Source organism: Halyomorpha halys, unplaced genomic scaffold (assembly GCF_000696795.3).
Source record: "Halyomorpha halys isolate HHAL.00 unplaced genomic scaffold, Hhal_1.1 Scaffold992.1, whole genome shotgun sequence".
Lineage (NCBI taxonomy): Eukaryota > Metazoa > Arthropoda > Insecta > Hemiptera > Pentatomidae > Halyomorpha > Halyomorpha halys.
This window is the reverse complement of record NW_027116029.1, coordinates 4,903-17,859: the sequence shown is the minus strand read 5'-3', so window position 1 is coordinate 17,859 and position 12,957 is coordinate 4,903.

The following is a 12,957-nucleotide window of genomic DNA, read 5'->3' as shown; positions in this document are numbered from 1 at the left end:
GAAATTAAAGCTAGTTTAATGGGCTATAAAGTAGTTTTTTTATGTTTAGTTTTCATGATATTTGCCATAATAAATTGATTTATAGTTGTTCGAACAAATTTTCATATGTAATTTATATTCATATTCGAATATCATAAAAACTACTACCTCTGCAATGATACGTGACATAAACTAATTTATAGTAAGTTAAATTACCTTTATTTTGAGTGCTAACAGACATTTGTACGTCTTATGATTCCAGATATATATTTTTTCAAAAATCAAACATTTTACAGGAATAACTAGAAATTAATATTTTGTGAATTTATTTTGTCAAATATCATAAAAACTACTACTTCAACAAAGATAAACATCAGGAACTAGTTAATATTACAATAAGCTAGCTTTAATTTGAGTGTTAATAGACACTTGTTCGTCGAATGGTTTTTAATTTATAAATATTTCAAAATAAATTCACTTACTACTGATCAGAATATTTTTTATGAAATGTTGCTTTTATAAAGATATATCTCGAGAACTACTGAACGTAAATAGCTCAGGTCTAATATATCAGGTCTAATATTTTAGCAAATTTACTATTATTTAAATAATGTTCTCTTAGGTTTCCTGTGTTGACGATAGTTTTAAAGATATAGAGCTCCGAATGGAAAATTTATTAATTTTGAAACAGCCACCATTTTGTATTCCCCCTACCTATACTTGGCTGGCTCATGGATTTTGACTAGCAATAATCCATAGTTTTCATTAAAGTAATAAAAAATTTTGGTGAAATAACTGCATTTTATTCTTCCCAGCTCACAGGAGACTCACTTATCAGAAAAAAACAACGTTAATATGACAATTAGCCATATTTTTACGAGCCATACTTTACATCATATCTCAATAGTTTTAGATTAAACCCAGAAATATCCAGTAGAGATTTGGTGTTCCATAAAATGTATACACGAAGACGTTAAGTACCAAGGTTAATCCGTTGAAGCCATTGTCATGTCCTTCCAGAAGGGTAAGAAGAGCAGACTACCCCAGCTGTTCGTTTTGGATGGTAAGGGTCGGAAACTCTCTAATAGCATCCTCTACCTTGGCGTGACTCTCGACAGGCACCTTCACCAGACACGTCAGGAAGAGACTTAAGCTGGCCTGACATAAGTCGTATAGTCCCTATCACCTGCTCACTTCACAGCAGATCTCGCTCCGCCTCAAGCTGAAGATCTACAAGGTCATCATACATCCGACCCTGCTGTATAGAGTACCACTCATGCGACACCTCTACTGCAGAGCTTCCAGAATTCCCTCCTTCGGCGAATAGTCAGAGGAAACACACTCCAACGGGCCAAGAATAGAGTCATCAGTGAGGAGCTCCAACTCCCTTCTGTGCCGGAATTCATAGGCCGTAGGCACCTCAAATTCTTTGATGGGCTGAAAGCCTGTACCAGTCCCCTATTCCAATAGATTGCCCCTCCACCGAGACCTGTGAGCTGGCAAAGCACGGTCTCCTTGGTCGACGTCCTCGCCGAGGGAAGGACTTCTGGCTCTGCAGTGGAGCGGCCTTACCCGTTCTTGTACCCCCGGCCAGCGGCTCCTGGGCCAAAATAGTAACCCCCGCCCTCAGTGGACCTATCCCAAACCCTTATAATTTAGTTAACTTTGTTTCATCAGAATTTTTAGAGCCTTTTAGACGTTACAGTCTAAAGAAGAATGCGTTTTTCGACTACTTCGCAGCAACTGTGGCCCACAGGATGTCCGATTCGATATACTGACATCGGATTGCCTATATTATACAGAACAAAAAAAAAGAAACAAAATTGAACAACCCATTCAAGAGATAATCGTTTAGTAAACACACACACTCAAACGGACAAACCAGTTTTCAGAAAGGTTTTTTGTTTTTTCATCTGCGAAAACGGATAGGTCCGTTGAATACAATACTCTACTAACCTAGTTCGTAAGGAAAATACATATATATTTATTTACTGCATCCTTCAGAAGCAGTTAACTAAAAAAAATACTATTTACTCAAGAGTTTATTTATTCAAATTTATCGTGTTAATGATTAAAAAATAGATTGATTGCTTGGTTTAACTAAGTTGATTGCTTTCATTTTCCTTGTTCTCACTTGTTTTATTGTTCAAATGAATTCAAATTGCTTTTTTTTTTCCTACAAAAAAATTTCTATTCAAAAAAAGACATTATTATTATTTGAATTAATTAGACCGTATTCAGAAAAAAGAGACCAAGCCATAAATTAGCAAAGTATGGGTTATATTATATTATTGTTCCTTAAGTTTCAAACTATTTCACACAATTTAAAACACTTCACTCGCATGCTTCATGTACTCTTTTTGAAGTGACTTTAAAAACACTATTCTAATAATTTGTAATATCCCAGTCTTAGAAAAAGTTTGAGGAACCACCTTTGCATAAATAAGAATGCCCCTTTAGTTGAGGTTATCCGTTAATTTGTATCAACTTTAAATCCATTTTCCTCATATCAGTTACCAGAGATAGGCAAAAATTAGCTATAGATGAAACTATATAGTATATAGGTCCTATATAGTAGCTGTAATTCTAATCCTATATAGTAGCTGAAATTGCCATAGATACGACTCTTATTCATGAATGAACCATTGATAAATAAATATCGTATCCATGGCAATTTTAGCTATTAATTTTAATTATATTTAATTTTTCCCCAACTCTGTCAGTTACTATGTGACTTGGTTCCTTTTTTTGTTGAACGTGATCCAATTATGTTATTTTCTTCTTTCATTATATATCCACCCTTCCTCTATACTATATACTTATATTATGTTCAACATACTTATGGAAAATGTAAGAGTTTAAGAAAATATCTTTACAGAAATATAACTTGCGAAATCTCTGCCATAAAAACTATTAATCTTTTCAATTTCTTGATACTGGTATTTATTTTTTAAATAAATCAAATGGTATCCATGTTAAGTTTCAACACACTTTATTATATCAATTCGGCAATTCTCAAGGACAATCTTAAATATAAATTTACATCTCACATCAAATTATTTAAAAACGTTTTGCAGGCTATTCTGCTCAGGTCATTAATTCCAAGTCAAATTACTCTACTTTGTCACAATTTCATTAATTTTTAAAAATTTTAATTTTGGATCAGCTTTTACTATCAACTATCATATAAATTGAGTTTGTTTATAACATGGATACCATTTGATTTTTAAAAAATAATTAATGATATTATTTACGGCGTATTCATATTCTCAGATCAATAATATTTCAACTTGAATAACAAGATGTTCAGATTAAAAAAAAAATTAATTTATTGATATTTACATCTGTATTAAAAACAATAATAATATGAACCGCTACGACCCATGACGGGTCAAATGATTTTTTTCAAGATCACGCTAAGGAGCAAGGTTTTGCGCTAATTAGGGTACCCTACTTTATGAGGCTGGGTGGAACCCGAAGGCTCCAGAATCCACAGAGTTCACTCAAGGCTTCAGAGTAACAGAAAATAATTATATAACACAGTCTGAATCGAACCCAGGTCCTGGGAGGTAGTAATATAGTGCCTTACTACTCTGCCACTGTGCTTCCTATTATAAACCATGTATATAGTTAATGTGATATGAGTTATAGTACAATAGCATTATACAATAGCAAGATACGTCTTGTAGAGAATCTGCTCGTTGACAGAACTCTAAACAATCAAAATGAAAATTTTTTAAGGCGAAAAAAATTTTGATTGTTCTTTTTAATTGTCTAAAAAAGTAATTTTATTATTTAAAATTAATGGTGCCTTATATCTTGGACGGTATTAAACACTGAGAAAAAATTTAAAAATGTAATCATTATTCAATTTTGTTTCAGGAAAAACAGATTTGCAAATAGCTCTTAAACTAACATTTTTAAGGCTACTCTCCCACTAAAATATAAAATAACAGTCGTTAATTCCCACCTAACAATTGCCAAGGAATCAAAGGTAAAAACGACAATAAAGTTTTATGTTTGCACACTTTTTCCTTTTCATTTCATGCTCCGATTTTATTTCCAGAAATACACAAGTGTTTCAAGGAATAATATTATACTTATTGAAAAGTTTTTGTTGTGAACTTAAACGGATATGAAGTTATCATACCAATGATCACTAACTCGTAATGTCGTAAGCTTATTATTAAATGGATAAAAAAAAGGGCTTAAAACATCCAATAAAACCTTGTAATCGATTATTGAAAAAAGTTTTTAATAGTTTTCTTATTTGATATTTTAATACTTTATTTATAATTAATTTTATATTTTTGGTTTGACCACATCTCATAATAGAACTATTCTTTGGCTATCTTGATGGTAGGAATTGGGTATTTTTAAGGAAACATTGATATAAACATTTTAATCAAGAAATGGAATTTTTATACTTTTTTAAAATACATTTCTTTTTTTTTTTATAGATTTTTAAAAAATGGATTTTTTTTTAAGTTATTACTTTTGTAAACTATTTATAAATAATATAGACATTTAGAACTATAGTACATAGCAAGTTATCACCTCAAATAATTATCTTACTTCGTTGTCATCATTTTGTATTATTCACTTATTACTTAATATTATATTTATATGAATCCATTGCAACGGTTTCAGAACTTTATCTTTTATTAAGTAGTTTATAATTATTTTTTAAACATAAAAAAATCTGTAATAATCAGATACAATAAATTTCGGAAGAAAGGATAATGGAGAAGCAAATAATAAGTTATGATGTGATATTGAAAAATAAATAAACACGAACTTGTCTTTATGCAGAAGAAAAGAGTCGTAAAGAAAAATATAATAAAATAGACTAATATTCTTATGCTTTCGAGTGGAACAGATTTCACAACAAATTAATATATATTATATAATATGGTGAATAAAGTCTGTTTACGAAAAAACTCATTAAAACTCTACAATAAATTAAAAATAAATACCGATTCATACTTATTATTATTTTTTTTAAGTAAGTCTCTAGAATCGTATCTTACTCCTTAAATAAAAAAAAGTTAAACTCAATAAATGAAATAATAACTCCTAAAATTTCGAATCTTGAATAAAATGACTGCTGTATAACTCACTTGCAACGTGGAAACTAATGCTTTGCTCATGCCTTGAAAGTCTTGTCATACTGCGAAAAAAAATTAGCCAAGATACGAACTACATGTCTCGCTGAGGAAACTGCACAAACACTAGATTGACTGCCGGTGTGTTGTCATCTTGCGTAAACAACAGATTAAATGGAAAACAAATACTTTAGGTAATGTTAGGTTGGTAATGTTCTGATTCAAAAAACGTATTAAAGAAAAAAATAAAACTTATAATTCATATTTGTATTTGGAGCAATGGTTTTAAAAACGTTAGTGCTGATGAATAGTTAAACAAAACATAAAATAAAAATTTTTATTACAAAATAAATTAATTATTATTTTTTTTTTTACATTTTAAATCACATTTTTCCTATACTAAATGGTCTAAAAAATAATGAAGTTCAGAAAAAATCTTTATCTATAAAACAATGAAATCATAAAAATAGAATTATCTAAGAATAGACCATATAATTTAAATAGGCGCACATCTCTTTCTTTTACGTTTTCTCCCTAAGAAAAGTAAATTTCAAAGTAAGAAAAATAATTTCTTATGTAATTTTTAAAAATATTGTTCTATCGTTAACGTCATGAACAACTCCTAACCTTTCTCATTCTTTTTATTTAGAGAACCGTTTTGAAAAATATTTTTCCTACAGAGATGTGAATTAATAAAATTAACTTGAATATTTATATCAATAACTTTGGGAATGAAAACTGAATAGAAGCGTATATTTTTTTATTTTTTTTTTCTTCTAATGTATTGTATCTTATTTGTTGGTTATTATATATAGTCTTATTTATTGAAAAATTGATAATTTTTTTATTTGTTGTAACAATTTTTTTCCCTTTATTTTAAATATTTTTAGAGTGTAAAAACTGAAGTGAAAAATTATTCACTACAATATGATATAATAGTTTATATTTGTTCCAAACTTAATTTAGAAAAATGTGAATTCCGTTCATTACTTTTAAATTTTTTTTTTTTGTTAAATCTACAAATAACTAAATATTTTTTCATGAAAAATATTATAAAATTTAAAATATTCCATATCTCTCATAATTTGTTTTAAACCTAATAAAAGCTAAAAATGAAATGGTTTTGTGCATTATTCTCATGAGTGAGAAATTTAATTGTATTAAAAGAGTCTTCTGTTATGCGAAATTGCAAAAAACTCACAAACATTCGATTGAAAAAGAAGTTTTTTTCTCTCTCCGGTAGTTAGCTACCGGCCGAAGAAAGGACCACTTTAAGACAATAGGAACACATTTCTTTCGATCTACTTAGTTGATCACATTTGTTAACTGCTATTTGAGGTCATCCTGTGTAGTGAGTAATGGTAGAATGTAAACATCGTCTTTATCGTATAACTACAGGAAGAAGTCTCAAGAAGTTAAGGATTGAATATCTTGGAGGTCGTGCGAAGAAAGCACTGTCCTGAGCTACCATTTCGCTTCTGAGGCAGTTTCATTCAACAATGCTCGCACTGGCTTGACCTAATGGGATGGTTCATTTACTAGAAAACGAAGTAACGTGGGTTCAGAGGAAGAGTTATTAACAGAGAGAAGAAAGATTTTACAGCTTTTTCCAGTGAGTGTGGTACAGGAGAAATAGACAAATGAGGCGTTCCACTGTGAAACATAATAACTAGACGTAATAAAAACTTCAAAAATGTAAATTACAATGATTTATGTTTAAACATGAAATAGAAGGCGGTATATTTGCATAATAATTTGCCTAAAATTATTCGAGTGAGGTGTCGTTTCTTATAGCTTTGGTTTTCTGAATCAATTGAGAACTCTCCCGTGATAATAAGGCCGATTTATCGAAATTTACGTTTTTTATTTAGCGATGTCATTGAAAGAAATATTGTAACGATATTGTCTCATTCGGTCGAGAAACAATCGATAAAAGATAGATTTGATCGGCCCGTTCAAGAACGATGTTTTGCCAGTAAAGAAAATCTTTACAACTGCTTTCGTTATTGAAATAATTGTGATTGTTCTTTAGTAGAAACAAAAAAGAAATCGTTTTGGCTCCCTGTTTTTATTTATTGGTTCGGATATAACCCTAGAATATAAATAATTATTGTATATGCCACTTCCCCAATATTTAAAAAAAAATAATTATGATTTGAAGGTAGAAATTTATGATTTGAGACTTTAAGATGCGAAAATTGCAGTGAAACTATTTACTTGTATAGATTATTATACTCGTAATAGGTTTTTTTTTGTATATTCATAATTTTTAAGAGATCGATTTTTCATACATTTTCTTGGAAAGTGTAACTTCAATTGTTATTGGGACATTTTAGATTTAGAATAAACTTTGTAAAATTCTTGCCTAGTACCTAATTGATAAGTACTTGATAGAAACTTAATTTGTATCTAAGGCTGTTGTAAATGAGTGAGTTCAGGCATCACCTTAGCAATCCCATGTCTGCGGCGGCGCCGGTTCGATTTCTTCTTGGGCGAGTTGATCTATTTATTTCTAATCCTACCCTGCCTGTTAGAAAATACATGTGTTCGCAGCAAAGGGTAGCAACGCTTGTACATGCAGAGAGGATGACTTACACCTATATACCTCCACCTACAAGTAGAGTATTACCGACACAAGGTGAAGAAAGGTCTGACGGATCTCCGAGTGAGAATCGGTGATGACCCAAGATGATAGTCAATGTTGCTTAGTATCTGGGGCAAGGAACACCCTACTTCTCATGTAGTCCCAGTGAGGCGTCACGTAAAACGTTCTTTTAATCATTATGCCAAGATACTTGACAACCTGATTATAGTATTTATTAACAACAAATTTTATTGTTTATTTTATCTTTTTGGAATTTTTTTCCCAATACATGCTAGTGTTGTTTTGGAAGGAATTATTCGACACTAAAAACTAAACTCTTTTTCATGGCATGCGACTCTTCCACGTCTCGCGAAATGAAGCTTCGAAATTGGTTCATTATTTTTGGATGATTAATTAAAGGGGTGACATCGCAATTGTTGGAATTTTTTTTTTAGTCTTAATAGTATAATTGCCCTATGAAGATTGTAAATAAAGCAAGAGATTACAGTAATAGAGAACAGATTATTAATAATGATAGAAAAAAAATCTTATCTAACTAGCATGTAAATGTATTATAAAAAATATATGGTGGAGCAGGTTCTATAGATCTGTTCCAACAACTTCAGTACACGTTTTTCCTCCCAAAATCTTTACTGCGCATGCTCCGGACACTCAGAGGTGTTGGAACAGACCTGCTATATTGTCCTGCTTATGAATACTGCAGTCTTGCACTAATCGAAAAAAAAACAAAAGTTACTGCATTTATAATAAGTTAACAATTTACAAGGACCTAATATACTGCATTTAAATTAAAAGAATATTTAATTTGTCGTTATACAACATTGCAAACTAAATCGTGGTTTTTCTGATGAGTGATGTTCGAATTCCAAAAATGATACAGCTATCTTAAAAAGGGCTGCTATAGCGTTTTATAAATCATACGTGTTTTTTTAAATATAGGCTAGGAATATTTAATAGTGTGATCCATTAAAATAATAATTCTTAACCGGTTTAGTGTAAGGCTTTTCTTCGCTCAAGTAGGTAAAAATTTCGGGCGTCCATGAAATGTTTTCACGTATCCCCAGCGGGAGAAACACCCCTAGTTAAGAACCACTATTGCCCTTTAAAACTTTAACAAAAAACATAATTTAACCATCATAACTGCAGAAAGGTGCTGCTGTCATATTTAGTATTTTTAAGGACAATTAAAACAGGTGAAGGTCAACTACACACTTAAGAAAAGACGCGGACTTTGGACTAGACGCAATGCACTTAGTGTTTAATTATTATTGCTTACAGGGAAAACTTCCCATTTGAACTCCAAACCTAATAGCGATTAATCTTAGCACAATATTAATCAACTTGTATTTTAAATAAATAATATTCAAAAAACTAATTAATTGCAATAATATTCTATTTACTTCTGGTTGTTAAACCATACAGATCAAGATTTAAAATTTTGATTACTTGGTGCAAACCATTACAATTTAGATTATTTTGTGTGTACTGTTTTATGCGACATCTTAACTTATACTTCATTTATAAGTTCTCTCGTCAAATAAGTCCGTTGTGTGGGTTTTATATGTTGTTACACTACTCATGTGACATTGATGACATGCCTTCAACATAGAGGTTGCCAACACCTTCAACGGGGTCATCTAATTTAGAATTTTTTTTAGTAAAACTACTTATAGTAACCGATGAGCTTAGTAATATTTGAAGATTCGCTTGAAAGATATCCTGATTCATAAAAAAAAATGTATGCTGGTTACAAATATTCCTCTAAGATAAGATCTTCTTTGTTATGATATAGAGTTAAACCACACAATTAAAGAATTGAAGTAATCTAATATCACAAGATTACAGGTATCGCACCTCCCAGTTGTGATATCAAACAAATCATATCGGACCTTCCATTTGCAGCGAATATCGTACTAACTATAATAACCTTGTTTTCATATTACAGAATTTTACTAATCCATAAATGAGCGGTTCTACAGCTTTTCTCCCCAAAGAATCCATAATAAAAGAGTGGAGTTATGATCGAAATCACCTGCAATATCAACCTCTAATAGAGGTTTTAAGATCAGATGTAGCTATTAATAGGAGGGAATTTCCATAGAGATGTGAAGGAAGCGCTCAAGGATCATTCCTTGGTCCTCTTTTTCGATGAGTTGCTGAGGAGCCAGAAGAAGAACAGTTCCCAACATTACGACGTTGACAATTTGACTTCCAACAAAGCTGGCATGAAAAGAGAACAATGCACTTATTCTGGATGCAAGATGGTATGAGAGGAAAGTATAAAGATGGCCGCTTCCAAAACTCGAGACATTCTTCTCATCCTATCTATAGTGGAGTTTTTAAGTGCATTCTTAGAGGCATACGTCCATGTGTGAAACCTCACATTACTAAAAAGAAGAATTGGTTGAAATCTATGCAAGGAATGGCTCTGGCATGTAGTAATCTAGAGTTAGTAAGACAACGTCATATGAATCTTCTGGTCTTAACAAGACAATAGCTTTCGATCACGTCCTGTGGTGGAACATGCATAACTTTTTTACAGTATGGAAGGCTTGATAGGACTTCCAAAAAGGTAAGGATTGAGTATGACCCTATCAGATGTAGGATAGTACTAGAAGACATGATTGACGCGTGATTACTTAGGAAGAGAATATTCTCGGACAGTGTACGATAGAGACTACGAACGAAGTGGATCCTCTCTGACTACTGGGTTTTAAAATTCATCTTAAAGGATGTTAAACTTCACAGCCTTGAGAATATCTTATATCTCCAACTTATGGTGATCCAGAAGATGTAAAAGTGCTAAGAATCGCGTTGGGATCTATATTCCCACTGAAAATAGGATTCCTCAATTAGTAACTGAGCATAATTACCCGCGGTAAATAAATAACTAGAGGAGTTGAGTCGTCTGTTGCGGCGCCGGTTCGATTCCGGGCTTGCTAAGTTGACTTTTATTTTGTGGCGGTCCCACGTAATGAAAACTCAACCCTCCTACTCTGGTTAGAATAGGTTTATTATCTGTAGGACAAAACCCCTCACCATTCCCTACATGTCAGAATTGGATGACAGGATGGCCAGTTGTGGATGACACAATAATAACAAAAAGATTCGATAAACTTAAAAAACGTATCATAGCTGAAGCATTAATAACAGTTGATACATTAATGACAAACGGATGTGAGAAATTTTAAAAATTTTTATGTCACAGGTTCTACGAACTCTGACTAAACTATTACTAACTGTAAGTATGCTCAACTCACTCGGGCTTTTCCGATCAAATACTCATGGAACAATATTTTAATTTTTCAAACAAATTTCATGCTTGAAGCATTTCAAATAGAGTTTTCATAAAAATTGAAATAATCGTTATTGTATATTTATTTTTAAAAAATATATGAAAACCACTTGAAATCCATTTGAAAGATAATTTTGCTTTTTATTTTTTTTAATTCGAGAGATAATTTGAATGACTTCGATTAAATGCGATTGTTTTGAGAGATTTTAAACGTTTATTAAATATATGAATTAAACAATCATAAATTAATTACTTTATACATTGAAATTATTATAAATACTTTATATTTTTTGTTCAACATTTAAATTTAGTGAATTTATACCTATGCTGGTACTATAAATTTAAAGACAACAGATGGTAAACTCTTTATTGTGTTATATAACAAATGCGCGCGCGCTCGATATAAAATATTTGAACTCATATATTTTCCTGATCGAGGCAACGTAAGAGTGACTCACAAGTATGACGTCACATTGCCAAAGATAAGACGACAAATTTAAAATAAAATATGAGCAACGAACTACTTCATTCCATAATTAAAAAACAAAATCTATTAGACAAACGATTAAAATATAATCGCAATATAAAATAAACCATTTATTACCTGCATCTGTCACTAACAATTAAGAATCACTCGGGTTTCACAAAACTAACTCAAAAGAAGACTAACGATTCCTAAAGAAGATAACCTAATTGAGCCTATCTTATCAGCTGATACAACGGCTTTTAATTGATCGTACTGCTGATCAATTTTAACGACCGAAACCATTCGCCAGAGACAGTAGCTCTTTCCTTCTGTTATCATTTTCCAATGATAGCTAAGTGATTAAAGATAAATATTGATTCGATATAAACTAATTAGCCCAGGTGTGATTTTATTTTATCCCTCCTACTTTTACCTGTTATTTGATTAAAATGGATATCTATATATTTAAAAGGGAATGGTCAAATGTTTTTCCACAATAAACTTTTGAATTACTGGACCGATTTACGTGCTGTTTTTTTCAGAATGTGACAAGAACCCTTTCACCATTTAGGTTTAAAGATAATGAAATTTTCAAGTAGAAAAAATGTTATGAACAAAATTAAGCTTTTTCTGTTTCTAGCTCAGAAATTACAAGTTTTTTACACAGTTATTGTACATCAATCGATTCGTCTCTTTCTGAACATTATGTTAAATGTTTCTGATTCCATTAAGCTCTATTATATTTACAAAAAATTATAAATACATAATGTGGCCCGGGGTAAAGTAGGTTAATTTTTTTCCTTTTTATAAAAGAGTACCAAAATACCATTTTTCAAAGAAATTAAAAATTTTGAACTTAATTATTATTTATTATTCTAGTATTATTTTTCAGAATTATTTTTTTCCCAGTGACTATTGTTCATACAATCATTCACAACCCCACCTTATTTTATCCAATTTTTACGTTAGCATGACCGTTGGAGAGTTGAATGTCTGCTCTAAAAACCACTCTTTGATGTCAATCGGTCTCAGTTTTTTCAAGATAGTATTAATTTTGAAGGGTTGTTATTCAAAATTATTCAAAAATTTATGTTATTAAATCGTTATAATAAAATAAAAGATAATTTATAAGAAACTCTCAATTGTGTTCATTAAATCCATATACATCCTTAAATATAGACATAACAAAGCATTGCTAGATTTAGGGAAGTAGATGGATTAATTGAAAACAATAAAAGTTTGATGTAAATTAGTATTTTTAGTAGTTTAAACATACTCTATTATATTTACAAAAAATGATAAAAACAATGTGGCTGAATGTCTGCTCTATAAAATATTTTATACCACTCTTTGATGGCAATCGGTCTCAGTTTTTTCAATATAGTATTAATTTTTAAGTACAGTGAGGGTTGTTATTCAAAAATTTATGTTATTAAATCGTTATAATAAAATAAAAGATAATTTATAAGAAACTCTCAATTGTGTTCATTAAATCCATATACATCCT